Source organism: Lolium perenne, chromosome 3, assembly GCF_019359855.2.
Source record: "Lolium perenne isolate Kyuss_39 chromosome 3, Kyuss_2.0, whole genome shotgun sequence".
Taxonomy (NCBI): domain Eukaryota; kingdom Viridiplantae; phylum Streptophyta; class Magnoliopsida; order Poales; family Poaceae; genus Lolium; species Lolium perenne.
Window position 1 is genome coordinate 83,854,435 of NC_067246.2, and position 19,223 is coordinate 83,873,657.

Below are 19,223 nucleotides of genomic sequence, written 5' to 3' on the forward strand. Positions count from 1 at the left end.
ATTAATTCTAACTTGGATGGCATTTGATGTAGTAACAATTTTATTTTCAATATCCCTATTAGGCATAACTTTCGATTTCAAAAGATCAACATCAGAGGCAAGACTATCAACCTTAGAAGCGAGAATATCAATTTTATTGAGCTTTTCCTCAACAGATTTGTTAAAAGTAGTTTGTTTACTAATAAATTCTTTAAGCATAGCTTCAAGTCCAGGGGGTGTGTTCCTATTATTATTGTAAGAATTCCCATAAGAATTAGCATAACCGTTCCCATTATTATAAGGATATGGCCTATAGTTATATTACTAGAATTGTTCCGATAAGCATTGTTGTTGAAATTATTATTTTTAATGAAGTTTACATCAACATGTTCTTCTTGGGCAACCAATGAAGCTAACGGAACATTATTAGGATCAACATTAGTCCTATCATTCACAAGCATAGACATAATAGCATCAATCTTATCACTCAATGAGGAGGTTTCTTCGACAGAATTTACCTTCTTACCTTGTGGAGCTCTTTCCGTGTGCCATTCAGAATAATTAATCATCATATTATCAAGGAGCTTTGTTGCTTCACCAAGAGTGATGGACATAAAGGTACCTCCAGCAGCTGAATCCAATAAATTCCGCGAAGAAAAATTTAGTCCTGCATAGAAGGTTTGGATGATCATCCAAGTAGTCAGTCCATGGGTTGGGCAATTTTTAACCAAAGATTTCATTATTTCCCATGCTTGTGCAACATGCTCAGTATCTAATTGTTTAAAATTCATTATGCTACTCCTCAAAGATATAATTTTAGCAGGGGGATAATATCTACCAATAAAAGCATCCTTGCATTTAGTCCATGAATCAATACTATTCTTAGGCAGAGATAGCAACCAATCTTTAGCTCTTCCTCTTAATGAGAAAGGGAACAATTTTAATTTTATAATGTCACCATCTACATCCTTATACTTTTGCATTTCACATAGTTCAACAAAATTATTAAGATGGGCAGCAGCATCATCAGAACTAACACCAGAAAATTGCTCTCTCATAACAAGATTCAGTAAAGCAGGTTTAATTTCAAAGAATTCTGCTGTAGTAGCAGGTGGAGTAATAGGTGTGCATAGGAAATCATTATTATTTGTGGTTGTGAAGTCACACAACTTAGTATTTTCAGGAGTACCCATTTTAGCAGTAGTAAATAAAGCAAACTAGATAAAGTAAATGCAAATAACTAATTTTTTTGTGTTTTTGATATAGAGAACAAGGCAGTAAATAAAGTAAAGCTAGCAACTAATTTTTTTGTGTTTTGATATAATGCAGCAAACAAAGTAGTAAATAAAATAAAGCAAGACAAAAACAAAGTAAAGAGATTGAGAAGTGGAGACTCCCCTTGCAGCGTGTCTTGATCTCCCCGGAACCGGCGCCAGAAAAAGAGCTTGATGGCGTGTAACTCACACGTTCGTTGGGAACCCCAAGAGGAAGGTATGATGCGCACAGCAGCAAGTTTTCCCTCAGAAAGAAACCAAGGTTTATCGAACCAGGAGGAGCCAAGAAGCACGTTGAAGGTTGATGGCGGCGGGATGTAGTGCGGCGCAACACCAGAGATTCCGGCGCCAACGTGGAACCTGCACAACACAAACCAAGTACTTTGCCCCAACGAAACAGTGAGGTTGTCAATCTCACCGGCTTGCTGTAACAAAGGATTAACCGTATTGTGTGGAAGATGATTGTTTGCAGAAAACAGTAAACAAGTATTGCAGTAGATTGTATTTCAGTAAAGAGAATTGGACCGGGGTCCACAGTTCACTAGAGGTGTCTCTCCCATAAGATAAAAGCATGTTGGGTGAACAAATTACAGTCGGGCAATTGACAAATAGAGAGAGCATAACAATGCACATACATGTCATGATAAATATAGTGAGATTTAATTGGGCATTACGACAAAGTACATAGACCGCTATCCAGCATGCATCTATGCCTAAAAAGTCCACCTTCAGGTTATCATCCGAACCCCCTCCAGTATTAAGTTGCTAACAACAGACAATTGCATTAAGTATTGCGCGTAATGTAATCAATAACTACATCCTTAGACATAGCATCAATGTTTTATCCCTAGTGGCAACAACACATCCATAATCTTAGAACTTTCTGTCACTGTCCCAGATTCACGGAGACATGAACCCACTATCGAGCATAAATACTCCCTCTTGGAGTTACTAGCATCAACTTGGCCAGAGCCTCTACTAATAACGGAGAGCATGCAAGATCATAAACAACACATAGGTAATAACTTGATAATTAACATAACATAGTATTCTCTATCCATCAGATCCCGACAAACACAACATATAGTATTACAGATAGATGATCTTGATCATGTTAGGCAGCTCACAAGATCCAACAATGAAGCACAATGAGGAGAAGACAACCATCTAGCTACTGCTATGGACCCATAGTCCAGGGGTGAACTACTAACTCATCACTCCGGAGGCGACCATGGCGGCGTAGAGTCCTCCGGGAGATGAATCCCCTCTCCGGCAGGGTGCCGGAGGAGATCTCCAGAATCCCCCGAGATGGGATTGACGGCGGCGGCGTCTCAGTAAGGTTTTTCGTATCGTGGCTCTCGGTACTGGGGGTTTCGCGACGGAGGCTTTAAGTAGGCGGAAGGGCAGGTCAGGGGGCCACACGAGGGGCCCACACTATAGGTCGGCGCGGCCAGGGCTTGGGCCGCGCCGCCCTATAGTCTGGCCACCTCGGGCCCCACTTCGTCTCCTCTTCGGTCTTCTGGAAGCTTCGTGGCAAAATAGGACCCTGGGCGTTGATTTCGTCCAATTCCGAGAATATTTCGTTACTAGGATTTCTGAAACCAAAAACAGCAGAAAACAGCAACTGGCACTTCGGCATCTTGTTAACAGGTTAGTTCCAGAAAATGCACGAATATGACATAAAGTGTGCATAAAACATGTAGATATCATCAATAATGTGGCATGGAACACAAGAAATTATCGATACGTCGGAGACGTATCAAGGAGCTCCCCGGCCACCTCACCGTTGGCGATAAGAACGAGTCCGGACATTGCGGAAGCATTCAGAGCCGTGCCAAATCTTCTCCGCGTCCGAGCCTATCCAAAATCGTTAAGATTCACGCCCAGAACAACGACGACATCATCGTCCTATCCCGACCATTGCCGCCGGTGAACTTACCAAACGGACCTCGCCTTGAGCTATAAATAGGAGATAAAGAACCGCCGTGATCTCCTTGTTCTTCGCCGCCCTTCCATTCTCTCTCTATCCCTCTCAATCTTCCACAATCATCCGCAGCACCTCGCCGGAGTTCATCATGTTGCCGTCAATGGAGGCCACCCCAAGGTCTAGGAGGTAGCTGAGAAGCACCACCGTGTCTCTATGAGCTTCCTGGTATAAGTAATCGAAGGGGGACGACTCCAGACGCGGACAATCATCCGTTCCCTTTCACCCGGGTTCGCCGGAAAACATCCGATTGCCGTCGTCTCCGACCATCTCCGGCATCGGCGAGTGGATCCTCAACCTCACGGTGAGCTTGCGCATCTCAAGAACCATCTAGTTCGTTTTATCCTCAACCGTAGCCCGATTTGGTAGTTGGCCGCCGTGCGCCGCCGTAGATGATGCTCGCCGGAGCAACTCCGGTGACCATTTGGCGGAGGCATCACCACCATTCGGTTCAGCATTTAGTGATGCGTCGATTGGGCATAGTCGCGCGTCCACGGGAACCCCCTAGCGCCGTTGTCGTCGAGAGTCAACTCGCCGGAGTTGAGCCCCTGGCCAGTCAAACATTTTGACTCGGTCGTGCCCTCGTGGCACGTGACCTGGCACCTGACCCACCAGTCAGTGGCCTTGGGTAAGACATGTCTCGGTACATTTAGTATTTTAGTTTTAATTCAAAATCCAGTAAATAACTGAAACTTTGCAAAATCATATACAATTAATTTCAACTCAGAAAAATATAAATAATATATCAAAATGCTCACAAAAATAAACTCTATTCAAATAAAATATAAAATAAAAATGTGTGTCAAAATGAAAATTCAATTATTTTAAACCTAATTAATTATGCTTTCCCATTTACTCAAAACACAATATGAATCCAATAATTGGTTAAGTTTAAAAATTAACTTTGCTATACAGTTCTTAGGATTAATCTTCTTTCTCATGTTTTCATTTACTAAAATACTTGTGATAATTCATAAACCTTAATTTGCATATTGCTATTTTCTATTTTCTTTAAATAGTAACTAGGAAAATTGCCCGTGCGTTGCACCGGAAGGACGTAAAAAGCTACGCCGTGAAAGGCAAGTATTTTTTATTTATTTTATTTGTTCGCAGTTCCAAAATAATAAACCAATTAAATTTAGTTGATGCAAACATAATTATAAATAATAGGGCATGATAAAGCTTTGGACGATGTTGGAGCGGTCCGAACTATAGTTAGGAAAACATAATAATACATCATGCCTAATAAAATCACACAAACATTTAGTTTGCACCAATCAACCTATCATTAGTTTGATTCACTGCAAATATTTAAGAATCTGTATACTACACTATGTATCATACGGGAGCGAAAAATAGTAAATTATAGAACTATGAAGAACAAACATGAATAATTAATTACCTGACGTAAGAAATCAGTTGCTTCGTCCTTTATTCAGTGCAACGACAATAGGTTCAGGAAACAAGCTTTGTACTTACTAAAAGTTCAAGCCCTAGCTGAATCTTTGCTCTGTATTTTTATTCGTCCTTAGCTTCTCTATATTCAACGAAAGTTTGGCCTGATTTTTTCTGGAGCTGGTCGCTGTTATTGTTCCTTGTAGCTAGCTCTGCTTTGCTTATAAGCTCGTTCCTGCTCTCACGCCGCTTCTCGTAGCTCTGTATAGTCGCTTACTCCCGTTCTCCAGTGGTCGGTGGGCGGATGCCATCAGCAAGTGAGATATGTTCTTCATTGTTCCTTACCACGCGGAAGTAGTCCTTCATGCCTCAGATATGTCGATTTGAGGTCCAGTTTTTCTTCGTTTTCTGCCCAATCATGTCCACCCTGTTATTCTGTTAACAGAATTGCTCTTGGCAGATCCACGGCCCACAACGAAAAACGGTTGACGGGATTCATACACCCAACGCTGATGGTAGAGCCTATGCAAGAATACAATTTCAGCAGACAATTAGCAACAGCTAACTCCGATGCTTATTATGAGAGCAAAAATCCCAAATAATGGATCACAATCTCGAGTTCTAAATCCCCACTAATCTGGCTGGAAAATAGAAAATCTCAAACAATTCAGATCAGCACAAATCGGGAGAACTCATTACAGGCGATTCCAAACCAAGAAGTGCTGGCGAGGGCAATGTCCATATTCAGCGGAACTTCCAGCGGGATTTCGAGCTGGGATTTCGATTTTGATTTTTTATTTCGATCGAGGGATAGGAGTCCTTTTTATGATGTCGTCGCATGGTCGAGCACAGTCCGTGCCGAAACGGTCGAGCACCAGTTCGTGTTGCCGTGTTGGAGCAGTGTTCGTATTGGAGAAGCCAGGGCTGCCGAGGACGCGGCGTTGGCTGCATGGACTCTGATCAGGGGAGGTTTTGCCGGTCGGGGATGGGGCTTGCTTCACCGGCCAGGAGCGGCCAAGCATGAGGAGTCGTCGTGGCTGAGCGTGAGGCTGCTCTTGCTGCGTGATTTGAGAAGACGAAGAGAAACTGCTTGAGGTGCACAGTGGGCCGAACCAGCAGGCCTTGGCTCAATGCACGGTATGGATGGGCCACTTTTGCACGCTGCAGGGATCGACTCGGGCGTACGGAACCGTTTTCACGAATCGTTTTTTGACTTGCCGGTGGCATAAGCTGTAATTTCGACAAAAATCGAGGGCAGTAAAAAACGGACCAACAAGAAGCCTTATTTTCTTTATTATTAGGTAGGTATAGGTATAGATAATTCAGGAAAATATTAAAGGCCAATATTATTTTGGTAGCCTAACAATTGTTCACTTAAACATCTTTAGTTAACAAGTTAAGTGTTTTAAAATGTAATAACAATTGTTAAACCCTAGTTTTTATTTAAACCTAAACTAGCAAAAGTGTCCGTGCGTTGCGCCGGGTATAAACTAATTGAACATTTTAAATTTAAAGTATATACTGATTTTGACTGTATAATTATTTTAGAAGTATGTTGGTTTTCAATGTGAGCTATCTATGTCTCACTACACAACAGGTCACAATGTAAACAAAAACTCATCATGCTATGGATTGATTTTATTTAAATACCTTTTCAGCCACAAACAATTTAGTTAATTAAATTTAGTTTTTTTTCTTGATGTGACGTAACATTCTAAATGCTGACGCAACTACCATGAAAAATCACAATTATTTTTCTTGTCGTGTCGTGCTAGCGTCAAAAATGGCTGTTCTTTGTAGGCATTTGTCATGCCACCATTTTCACAAAAATCGATTCAGACTTTACGCAGCGTAACGCCCGTAGCTATAAACTTCATTTGCGGGACTAAACTTTTTGACATACAGCGGTCTCATGCAGCGCTTGTGACGCAGAAGTAAAAATACATATGCCACGGAGACTAAACATGACCAATTTTCATAAAGGTGGACGTTGCTACTTAATTAGAAGTACAAAAAGAATTCCGAAATTACATCTTCCTCCCTATGGACAGCCTTACATAAATATAACATGTTTATTAGTCTCGAATATCCTGTACTCCATCGGCCCCTCTGATCAGGAAAGATTGTCGAAAGGGCAATTTTACAAACATACCCTCAAGTTTTTTTACGTTTGACCTGCACTCCCTTAACCAATGAACCAGAGGTAGAGCTTCCGTCCGTGCCACGCGGGTCACGCATCCTACCTCACTCTCAAATCTTGATCTCTACCCCGCTCTCAGATCTCGACCTCTACCCCAATGGTGGCACGTTGCCACGGCGGTAGCCCTTCTCCCCTTAGGGTTTCCACCACCTCCGGTCGAGGAGAGCCATGGATCATAGCCGGCGGACAGTGGAGTCCTACTGGCGGTCACAGATGGTGGATGGCGTCACTGCGGAGGACGACAAGGTCATCCCCCATCTAGAAGCTCAAGGAGATCTACGAGCTGCTTCGCGCCTTCGACGCCAGCATTGTTAAGGAGATCGCGGACTTTGTCCTCAAGCGCCTCGACAACAAGAGCCCATCGTCAAACATAAGTTTTTTTTTGGTTGTGCTTCTTTTGATTAAATTAGATCTAGAAGGGAGTAATTGTAAAATGTAATTATACTATGGCTTCTGACACTCTTTTCGGATTTAATAGTTTGCTAAGAGCATTTCCAACGACGGTCCCCAAATAGGCGCCGGCAGGGGCGCTGGCACTGTCGTATGAGGTTCGCCGGCAGAGAAACAACTATTTGGGGATGCTGCTCCCACACCGGCGCCCCCCATACGCCAGCTCCGATAGGGTTTGGAACTTGGAATGACATTTAAAATCAGAATTCATACGAAATTCATACAAAATTTATAAAAAAATTACTCGAATTTAAACCTAAATACAACTTAAACTTCACCCTAATCTACTTGCTGTCGGTTGGCGCGCGCGACGGGCCTGCCTCACCGTCGTTCTTCCCCTTTGCCGCCTGCGTCCGTTCCCACCTCTCGGCCCTTGCTTCGCGCATCTGGCGGTGGAGCATGGCGGCCGGCGTCGCCCGAACTTGCCAGCGGCGCTGGGTCCGCGCTGCAAGCCTTTGCCGAGAAGCCTCATTCTCGGCGCGCCTCGCTTGCTCGCGGGCAAACCCCTCGTCATGGCGATGAGCGTTCAACTCGATGAGCTCCTGTCGCTCAACCACCATGAGGAGGCGTCCCGCCTCCTCCGTGGACGCTTGCTAGCGCGAGATCTCGAGGGCGTGCTCGAGGTTCGCGTCGTTGACGAACTCCCGCTCCTCCTCCTTCAACCTCCGGAAGCGCTGCGCGTTCAACGACGCCGGGATCGCCGCTGCTCTGGGCCGGCGGGGGCCTGCGGCTGCTCGCCCTACTGCGCCACCTCCTCCGCCGCCTCAGCTTCTGCGTCTACGACGCAGACCTCGTGCCACACCGCGAACCATGGGTCTAATGCATCGTCGGAGCTGTAGTCCGTGTCGGGCTGTAGCTCCAGCTGCAGTGGTGGTGGAGGCGCCGCAGGCAGCGCGGGGCCGCTGAGGCCAAGCATGTAGTACGTCGTCTTAAGACGGCACGACATTTTTGAGGTGGAGAGGAGAGACTGGCGCAGCGGTGGTGGTGGAGATGAGAGGATAGCACCGCAGCGGTGGATGGCGTACGTACTAAATAGGGGTGCCAACTACCTGCATTTACGCCGGCGTTGGCGAGTGGACGCTGCGTGGCCAGTCGTTGCCCTTGTCGCCGCCTCGTTTTCCGCGCGGGAGACCATTAAACGCCGATGAACAACCTTCCCGCATTGCGGCCGATGCGAACCGTCGCATCCTCTCGCTGACAAGGTGCCCCCAACCGCGAAAACCGTCGTGCCGCGAGGCGCCGGCGCCCCGATTCACGCCCTTCGCAAAGGAGCCGTCACGGGGTTGCCGGCGCTTCTATTGGACTCGAAAAATCATCGACGCTATTTGGGGCACGCCGGTGTGGGTCTATTTTCGCTGCCGACCCCAAAAACACTATCGGAGCCGGAGCGTTGGTGGAGATGCTCTAATATCCTTGTCTAATACTATCTTTATTGTCGTTTAGCACGTCACCGATGCTTATATTTCTCAAGGAGGCCATAAACTGGATCTCACTATATCCTTTCTATTCTCCATCGTGCGTACGAGTGTCCGTCGCCCTCACACAACAGTTATGCCCCAGCTGCTCCCACCAATCGATCTCTACCGACGATGGTATCAGTTCCTTGCCGGTGCGGCAGCTCCGAGTAGGCGCATCTCCTCTAGTATGCGCTGCAATTCTGGAAGACGCACTGTTGAATTGAGAAGCAAAATTAGGATTAATCTGTGCGTGTAATCGCATGAGATGGATTCGTCTGACCTCCACTGCGTCGGGCGTCGACATTTGGAAGAGGGGTCTCGTACTCCGCCGGCCCAGATCTGGCTAAGGCGTTGCTGCTGCTCGCGCGGGTCGCCGGAGTGGAGCTAGATGCCAGTCGCCTTCTCGCCGATGAACGCCACGGCCTCCGCCCGGCCGGTGAATCCACCTCGATCCCCGTCTGTGGATGGTCTCCATCCCCTTTGCCCGCGTGTGACGCGAGCCGCGGAACGGACAGACAAAAAAAAGACATACGGAAAAACGAAGTGTTATTTAACTTACTAGGAAATATGCCCGCGGCGTTGCTGCGGATTCTAAGAGCATCTTTAGCCGCGTCTCCCAAAGCGTCCCCCAAACGGCGCCGAATTTATCGTTTGGAAATGTGTTTCGTTCGTGCCGTACTTGGGGGGCGTCGCTCCCCAGCCACGTTCCCCAAACGCCGTCCCCAAACTTGAAAATACTATTTTTTTAGTTTAGTAGATAGAAGAAATGCATAGGTAATTACCCTATACTAATATTGCTGCTAATATTCAAAGCGGTGCAACATAAACAAATTACATATAAAAACTTTGAAAAATATAAACAAATTATATATAAAAAATTAAACTACTTCTTCTTTGATAGCCCCGCCTCGTCGTCCTCACGGTAGCGCTTCCTGCTCGTCACCTCTTATGAAAAGTTGGTGTGTCGTTCGACACGTCGGAGGAACTTATGTCCTCCTCGTCATCGACGGTGCTCACCGGCTCTGCCTTTGCCTTCGCCCGGGCCGCCGCCTCGTCAGCCTCTTCCTCCTCCTCCTCCTCCTCCTCCTCCTCCTCGGCCTCCCATTCCTCGCCGCTGTCCGGCGGCGGGGAATCATCGCTGCTAGGAGTCGCAGCTTTGTCCCACCAGTGACACCATCCCGATGGCTTACTCTCGATGTCGATGTCTGATGGTAGCTGAGAGAGGTCGCTCATTGTGAGCGAGGAGAGCTTTCGATGAATGGCGGACGGTTGTAGACCGAAGAAAGCGCATACTTAGGGTTCTTATTAAGCGCGGATGAACGGCGGCGCAGATATCGAAGAGAGCGGCGGTTGCTCTCCCGCAGAGTTCGCGCTCCATTCCAGCGGTTCGTGCGTCGATCGACGCGGTTGCCAATCCGACGGTTCCCCTTCCCGGCAACAGCACCGTTCCTAGGTAGGCGGTGGTTGAGCGTCCGTCCGTGAGTCGCTGACGCGTCGGTCCCGTGTCTCCTAGCGTCGCATTTCGCTGTGTCCGGCGTGCCCGGAGCGTCCTCTGTGTAGCGGGGACGGGCTCGGCGCGCCGGACACCGTCTTGGGCCGCCCCGGACAAAAAGAGACTTTAGGGCACGCGGCTGGGTACTTTTTTTTGTTCGGCACGCTCCAAATCCCTTTAGAAGACGCTTTGCGGAATGTGGCTGCAGATGCTCTAAATAGCCAAAATCCGACGGTTCCCCTTCCCGGCAACTGCACCGTCCCTAGGTAGGCGGTGGTTGAGCGTCCGTCCGTGAGTCGTTGACGCGTCGGTCCCGTGTCTCCTAGCGTCACATTTCGCTGTGTCTGGCGTGCCCGGAGCGTCCTCTGTGTAGCGGGGACGGGCTCGACGCGCCGGACACCGTCTTGGGCCGCGCCGGACAAAAAGAGACTTTAGGGCACGCGGCTGGGTACTTTTTTTTTTGTTCGGCATGCTCCAAATTCCTTTAGAAGATGCTTTGCGGAACGTGGCTGCAGATGCTCTAAATAGCTAAAATCCTCCACAAAATCCTTAGCTGAAGGATCTAAGCCACTTCATGAGCATTTATTACATTTTGTCACATCAACAATTTTAAATTTCTTAATAAAGACGGCTGCAAAGATAAAACAAAAGTATAAGGCGAACTTCTTCTTGGCTTTTAGAAGGGCTTATCCTCTCTCAACTTTTCTCGGAAGCCCGTCTACTAAACTTGTTTAAACTTGTAAATTATTATTAGAAAGATCGATTTATAAATTTAAATAAGTTTGGAAGACGGGCATCTCGAAGAAGCTGAGTAAGGGTAACTTCTGGGAGAAACTATACGTAGAAGCCGAAAAGAAAATCCCCCTAACTCTTGTTCTTGAATATTTTTGGTGGGTCTCACCTATGGATAGAAAGACATCGCTATCGTCTTATTCGCATAAGCGAGGTGTATCAGAATAAATTTATCGAACAACTCAAAATAAAAACTTACGCCTAAAACGAAAAATGACCAAACTTGAAATGAAAAAAACTGTATTTTGCTCAAAATATTGATCAAAGCTGAACCAAAAATGTACTACAAGATTTTTTTTAGCAAGTTGGTATAGCAGAACCAATGCATCTAAAGCAATACATATATAGCAGAAATAACTGAAGATTAAAACTCTAGAATTAAGAATCTGAACGGTGGATAGGAAGACACATATACCAATCAACTTACCCATATGAAAAACTTTCCATATATGGTTTTGCTAAGAAATTTCGGGATTCATAACAGATTTTTGCTTTCAATTATCCATAGCAGATGATATGAAATGCAAGTATACCAGTCCCAAGTATAGTGCGAATTAATCTTCGGAATGATGAATTTGTTACACAGGAAAACATAATTAATCGGTCGATGCGACACTGACCGAAGCCATGAATTTGCTAGTGTGTGGGCAGTACCTGAGACCGTACCAGTTGTAATTTCGGGATTCTTAACAGATTTTTGCTTTCAATTATCCATAGCAGATGATATGAAATGCAAGTATACCAGTCCCAAGTATAGTGCGAATTAATCTTCGGAATGATGAATTTGTTACACAGGAAAACAGAATTAATCGGTCGATGCGACACTGACCGAAGCCATGAATTTGCTAGTGTGTGGGCAGTACCTGAGACCGTACCAGTTGTTTAGGATCATATTGCTAATCATGGAGTAAATCTTCTGCCAAGGCCATCGGGTACATTAGCTGAAGACATAATTGCACCGATTTGGTTGTAGCACTGCGCTGATAGAAAATCACAGAAAAGGGAGGCGTCGCAAGAGGGCGAGATGCCACCGGCCTTGGGAACCGTGAGTGACGTCTTCCGCCGCTTTTCAGCACCGATCCGACCATGCTGTACATAGGGGCTCTTCCCGCCACCATGTTCACAAGAACCAAGCCGCAGCTGTCGGGGATCTTGAGATTGGCGCCGCCGGGGACGGGGAAGTCAGTGGAGGCGACGATTATGGTGGACGGCTACTTGGCGGGGGAGTAGGTGTGCAAGGTCTGGTGCGCAGCGGCCTTGATGGCGAGCGTCGTGCGTGCACGGCCATCTCTGCGATGGGGGGCGGCGCTACCTCGGAGGTGGTTTGTGACGATTGGGGAATAGACAGACGACGCCGCAATTTTTTTTCTGAACCGTTATTTTCACTTGCCAATGGCATTGGTGGGTAATTTCATGTGTGGTGGGAGGGCAAAATCGGAAAAAGTAAAACGGACCAACAAGAAACCTTATTTTCTTTATTATTAGGTATAGATAGGTGGCACTGTGGGTAAATTTCATCAACTTTAGGGGCAGTTCCAATGACGGACGACGGAACCCCTTTTTGCTTTATTATTAGGTATAGATAGGAGCTACCCTAAATTATTAATTCTTGTGAAACTTAATAAAATGTTAAAACCATTATTAATTTTGTTTCAAAGTAATTAGTAACCACACCTCTATTACCAATTATCATTTTAAGAGTTGTACCACAATTTAGAAACCCTAGTTTTAATTTAAATAAGACCTTGATCCCATTATTTTATGTGTTCATCCTAAATAGTTGCAATCCTAAAACCCTAGGGGTTTAGCCCATATTATTATATAAACTTCATCTTACTTATAGAACCTTGCTAAGCAAAAAATATATGCATGCTCATGATCCATTAGGATACAACCAATTCACATAAGATTATCATTTCATGTCTGTATTTTTAATTAAAACCTATATGATCCACTAGTGTCACTTAGGAGCAAACCCTAACTTGTTAATTGGATTAATACCATTGATCACCACTCCATACTAAACCATACTAAACCATACTAAACCCTAGAAGCCATTACTTAGTGAAGCAAATGTGAAGCCATACTAAACCCTAGAAGCCATAGCTCTTATTTATAATAGTTCTTGTTCTTATTTAACCTGTTCTTCAAAAGTTATTCTTTTGAAGTACAAAGGTCAATCAAACCATAGAAGCCATAGTTCTTATTTGAAATACTTCCTATTTCTTAATTAACATGTTCTTCAAAAGTTATTCTTTTGAAGTATAGTATAAGTAATCATCAACCATGTTCTGTAGAACTTAAAATTGACAACTGTTCTTTACATATTGTTCCACCACTATTCTTTATGTGTATGATTGTTATGATGTCTTATATCACTTGGTTATGATGCTAATATAACCAAACCCTAATAAGAACCTTGTTTGAGAACCATCCTAAAAGTGCAACACACTTTAAAGAAATCGTTACAACTCATCCATCCTAAATCATCGAGATTAGGTTACGCTCGGGACGATTGCATCTCATACTATGCATTATAGCATCTTTGCCAGTTCTTTAAACATTGTCCTTACCAGACGATGATCGTATTTCAACATTTGAAGTTCTCACGTATCGAAGCTTTTGCCTGCATAATCTTGCAGTCAAGAAAGGCAAGTTCATCGCTTGCTCATATCATTTGATTATTTGTATCAAACTATATGCAAAGTACTATACTTATCACTCTTGCATTGAAAAGCAAAGTATTATTTTATAATTATGAATATGACTATGTGGTGGGCAATGGAACCATGGTATGTGTTGATATGGTGGAGGTTCCATTGCATGGGTACTACTCATCTAGGACTAAGTACCAATGCCGTCCAGTGATTCTAGCGTCGTACATATCGCGTTGACCATAAGATCTATAATGGCTCTGGGGAAGCCAGCTGTATCTTTTCCCTCCTGCACGCCAACGGACTGGTAGAGCTGCGGGGTGTTGGAGGCACTGCCGTAGGTTGGGATAGCCTTTTAAATCCCCATCCATATGTGATGTTGAGCTCTATGGTCTATTATGGATTGTCCAAAGTACACCGTGAGTAAAGCCGTATTATCGGGAGAAGTCTACTAGGGGTGTACGGGTGGACAAAAGGGTGGGTTTGCAGGGTCGCGGAGAAGGCGGTGTGGGCTTGGATCTTACACCTGGCCTCATACCAAAGGAAGTGTGGACGGGAAATTTAACGCCTGGTTGGCAACAAGGATAAGGTCTCTTATGGGAAAAGTAACGCACCTCTGCAGAGTGTATTGAATTGTGACTGTCACTCCCTGTTCCGGGAAGGGAACTGCGAACGCCGCAGGAAAGGAAATCCATGAAGTTCTGGTCAACCTGTGAAGACTGACGGGCATAGTTTTCAGAATAAAATAAACCTTTTGAAGAAATGTTTATGAAAACTTGCATTGGCCTATGACTTTCTGGTCTATGGCTGTAGCTAGTGCATGATACACCTATTTCCTAATATGAACTTGCTGAGTACGCTCGTACTCATTCCCTCCCATTTGAACCCCCTTCTTAGATCAAGGCACCGAAGGAGAAACTACCGTGGAACTCGAAGACAAAGGAGTCAACTGCAAAAAGATGAAGAATCCAATCAAAGAAGTCAATGGAGTCAACTTCTGCATCAACTATAATGGAAACCTAGATTAGTAATAGAAGGGAATCTTTTCCCTAATTCTAGCACCTAAGTAGCTAGATTTCTATAGCAAGCCAAGTAGCTCTCAAGCTTGGGTTAGCAATAAGTTAGACTACTAGTCGTTCTTCTGGAGATTTATTTGAAGTTTACCTCACTGTAAAGTAGGAGGCTGTGTTGATCTTATGTAAGCAGTTTGTGTATCCTTCTATAGACATACCTTGGACTCACATATGTTTCTGTTGTACCACTCTGAGGGATGTAATGTGAGTGGAACGGTGTTTCACTTGTGTTATGTCAACGACTTGTGTACTACACCATGAAGTGGTACGCTGGGTCACCACAGCTGGTATCAGAGCAAATGCTTTGACCCTAGGATTAAAACCCTTTAAAGGAGACCTATAGGTTTGGTAGTGTCTATAGGAAGTTGTATTAGCTAAGTCAACTATGCTAAACCAAATATTCTTATGACTTGAGATGGGTATTCACTTGAGAATAATCCTGACACACTTGAGTCAATCTTTCTTATCTATTTTCTTAAGTAAAGTTAGTTAGTTATCTTGCTTCATTCCAAATAACTAGAACACCATTGAAGCTTAAGATAATGGATGGTAGTAGACCACATTTGGTATACAATACATGGTAGTCCAAAGAGAGGATACAACCATAAGGAAGATATCCTATTGGAAGATGTATACCAAGATATATTATGGCTAAGTAAGAGTCGTTCAAAATGTCAAATGACTCATGTTAAGTAATGAAGATAAGATATATAAGGTAGTACAGATCTATGATGAGTCAATCATAGGAGGTAAGGAAGAGTGATAGGAGTTATATAAGTCTACTTTTCATGGTAGAGTGGGTAATCATATATGATTCACTTGAGAGTCATGATGTGATGGAGTAGAACATCATAAGTGAGTTAACAGAAGTATGATGAGGAGTAGGATTTAAGGAATAGTTCGAAAGCTTAGGCCTTAAAATCCTAATAACTGTACCAAGTATGTTAGAACCATAGTCCTTAATTCAAAGAAGGCTTACTTAGAGCATATCACATAGAGAAATCCTAGAGTTATAGGTGGTATATTCTAAACAATCATGTGTTTAGAGTAGACATGTTAGAACTAATTGTATCATAGGAAGTAGTCCTCAATAGCACATATATATGGTATACTATTTTGTTAGTACTTCCAAACAAAACTAGGTTAACTTCAACTATGCCAGGCCATTTTGTTCAAGTTTATCTCATTGCAAATGTGCAATTAAGATAAATGTTGAGACAAATAGTAGAAATTCACGTATTCGTGCTAAGTATCACAACCTAAAACTATCTTATGTGGTGTTATATACTACACATCTGAGCCTGATGTTTAGGGATGTCTTACCCAACTATTATATTCAGGCATATAAGGATGTGTGTTATAAGCACAAAGCTGGATTTTCTTGGATTTTATTGGATTTTCATTGATTGACTAGATCCATACATGAAGTTTGACTTTGATATGCAAATGCATATTGCAATATCAAGCTCTCACTTGATGTTATAGATCTAGAGGGTAAAGGTATTCGTGTGAGGAAGTGACGAATTCTGAAGATTTTGAGGACAAGATGAAGGTTCACTCGAAGAAGGAAGTAAAGTTGTGAGAAGCAACCACAACCATCAGAAGGAAGAACCAATCAAAACTCACTTCTATCCTTAATCAAGGAGTACTTCAACATGGAAGTACCATGAAAGTGAGTAAAATAGTGAATATGGAGCAGTAGAAGTGGAGCCATATTCATTATGGAAGAAGGGATTGCAAGTAGAGTCACTTACGATACGATCTTCATTGTATCAACAAGTAGTTATCTTGCAAAACAAACCCTAGAAGAAGGAAAATAGACAAGTACAGTCGCAGTCGATATAATAAGACCGCAACTGATATAGGATAATCATGAAGAGAAAGTATATGAAGTGAGGTATATCTTAACTAAAACTATAAAAGTAGCCACAGCTGGTAGGTAGATATTGACTAGAACCATAAAATAGTCCATAGTTGATATCAAGTAAGCCGCATCTCGTGTTAGATAGTCTGCAGCTGGTAACAAATAGTCCGCAGCTTGAACATTTCTTTACCCTAAAAGAAAGAGGGATTCCGCCGCTGGTATTCCGTAGCTGGTAAATATTTAGTTAGAGGATTCATATCGGATATCCACAATTGTGTGGATACACCACAAAGAATATCTTCGTGAGACTCTAGAAAAGTACAAACTCTAAACCAGACATAGACCAATTACTTAACCTTGGAGTTTAATGATTATAAGAAGAGATCATTAGTAAACTCCAAGGGGGAGAGGAAGGCTGAATGAGAAGTATTAAGATATAATGTTTGGAGTAGGATGGACCAAGAAGAAGGTCTGAACTGAGAGGAAGTCCGATCCTATTTTCATAAGATTGGTGGAAAGTATCCATATAATAGTACTCTCAGGAGGTTGTCAGACCAGAAGCCGAGGTTCATATCTCGAGGAAGTAAGGGTTAGACCCTAACTTGAGTGGGTAATTGATAATTACTCAGAAGTAAAAGGGCTCAAGTAAGTCCAAGAAAATGAAGTTGGATGAAGTAGATGCCGCAGGACAATCAAAGCTTAAGAAGGCTTAAGACCGAAGGAGTTTGACCATACCAAAACATAAGCCTATTAGAAAGATTCCTTTCATGGAACCTAAAGAAACCAAAAGGAGGATAACTAGCATAAACTAGAAGCCATGATTGGATGGACTAAATGAGTCTAAGCCATTCGTAGGAATAAACCACTAGGACCATGCCTATTGTAAATACCTTACTAAGTACCATTACTTTCGTTATGGTAGTAAGGGAAAACAATACCCTACCTTAAATAAATCTTTTAGAATTAAGGTTTGGGCACCGCAGCTGGTACACTGTAGTGCCATATTACACCGTAGCTGGTAGAACCAAGTTTTTGGGTACCCAGATAGGAAGCTATCACCACAACCATTAGTAAAGTTCATTAGCATAAGAAGATGTCCTAATCGAAGAATCTTTGGAGAGCAAACCTATAAGATTAGAGTGTTGGCAGAAATCATAGAATATAAGAAAGTATCAGTGCCAGACATGAGAAGATTCCAGGAAGGATCTGGACAAGGGATATATCCAATTATATTTAATGAGATCACCATGGAGTTTGAAAGGATTGTGATATGTTCAAGTCAGTTCCACGTTCCGAAACATGAGAGCGTTCGAACTTCGGGGCGAAGTTCAGTTTAAGGGGGAGAGGCTGTAATATCCCAGGTTTAGAGGCAACAAAATGAGAGAACACGAAAGTGTGCATTGCATTCATGCATAGAAAATCCGGGGGATTTTTGCGCTTTCAAATAAAACTTACCATAGTATCTCAAGTTTCACTTGACTTGCTGGAATTGAAGTAGATCATCAAGTCAAGCGCTATAAACTTCAATGTGATCTTTGCTAAAACCTTATTTTGGGTAGAGATGATTTGATCTATGGATTAGATCAAATGGAATTAGATTTACAACAACACATTCTTTAAGAATCAAACCCTAACTTATTAATACTTAAAAGTTAGCAACTACTTTTGTGTGTAATTTAATTCACTTATAAATAAGGAAAACCACAAGGTCTAAAGTGCATAAAAGCCACACATTCTTATTTAAATCATAACTTATTAAGTATATGGAATATCATAAAACTAAATCTATTTACATTACGAATTATAGTTCAAACTATTTGAATCAAACTAACTATGAGTATTTTGAAACTCATATGATCATGCCTTGGTGAAATCAAACCCAACTATCCAAAATTTAGGAATAACCTTCAACCTTGACCTTTTGACCAATATTATAATATAAATCAAATCAAATATGATATAGTGACTCATCAACAATAATAAAACCATCCACAAGATATTTAGTAACAAAAGCCACTTGGCTATCCAAAGATAAATCATATGAGAGGATATGATCATGCCACATAGGATGAAAATATCTACATGACTTGCTTTCTAAGCTATGCCACCTCGTGCTCAAAGGATTGCTATGGATAAGGGCATGACAACCAAGCACCTTACTCATCTAACCAACACAAGAGTCACCACCTATGTGTCATGATACTAGAGCTTGCCCAAGCCTATAAATAGAGCCACACCCTTCATCCATTTGCTCATCAAGTACCATGATACATGGGAACAAACACATAGAGCCACTCCATCTGAATTAGCTAGGATCAAGATGAAGAAGCTAGGAGGTGGAGGCATACCACAAGATGCAGGTTTATCAGATTTTCCCGAAGAACAAGCTACAGAAGATACCAAGGTAGAATTCCTAGGCAAACCATATATTTAGAGGATCATATCATCATCTCTTAAGTAGGACCTTAGGATATTCCAAGACATTGAGAAGTGAGAGAAGTTAAAATACTAATCATAGCCATGTTCATACAAGAATACTAGAGTAGTACTAATTCTAGTTGTTCAAGACAACATATGATCTTGGAGGTGAGAACCCTATTCCAATAGCA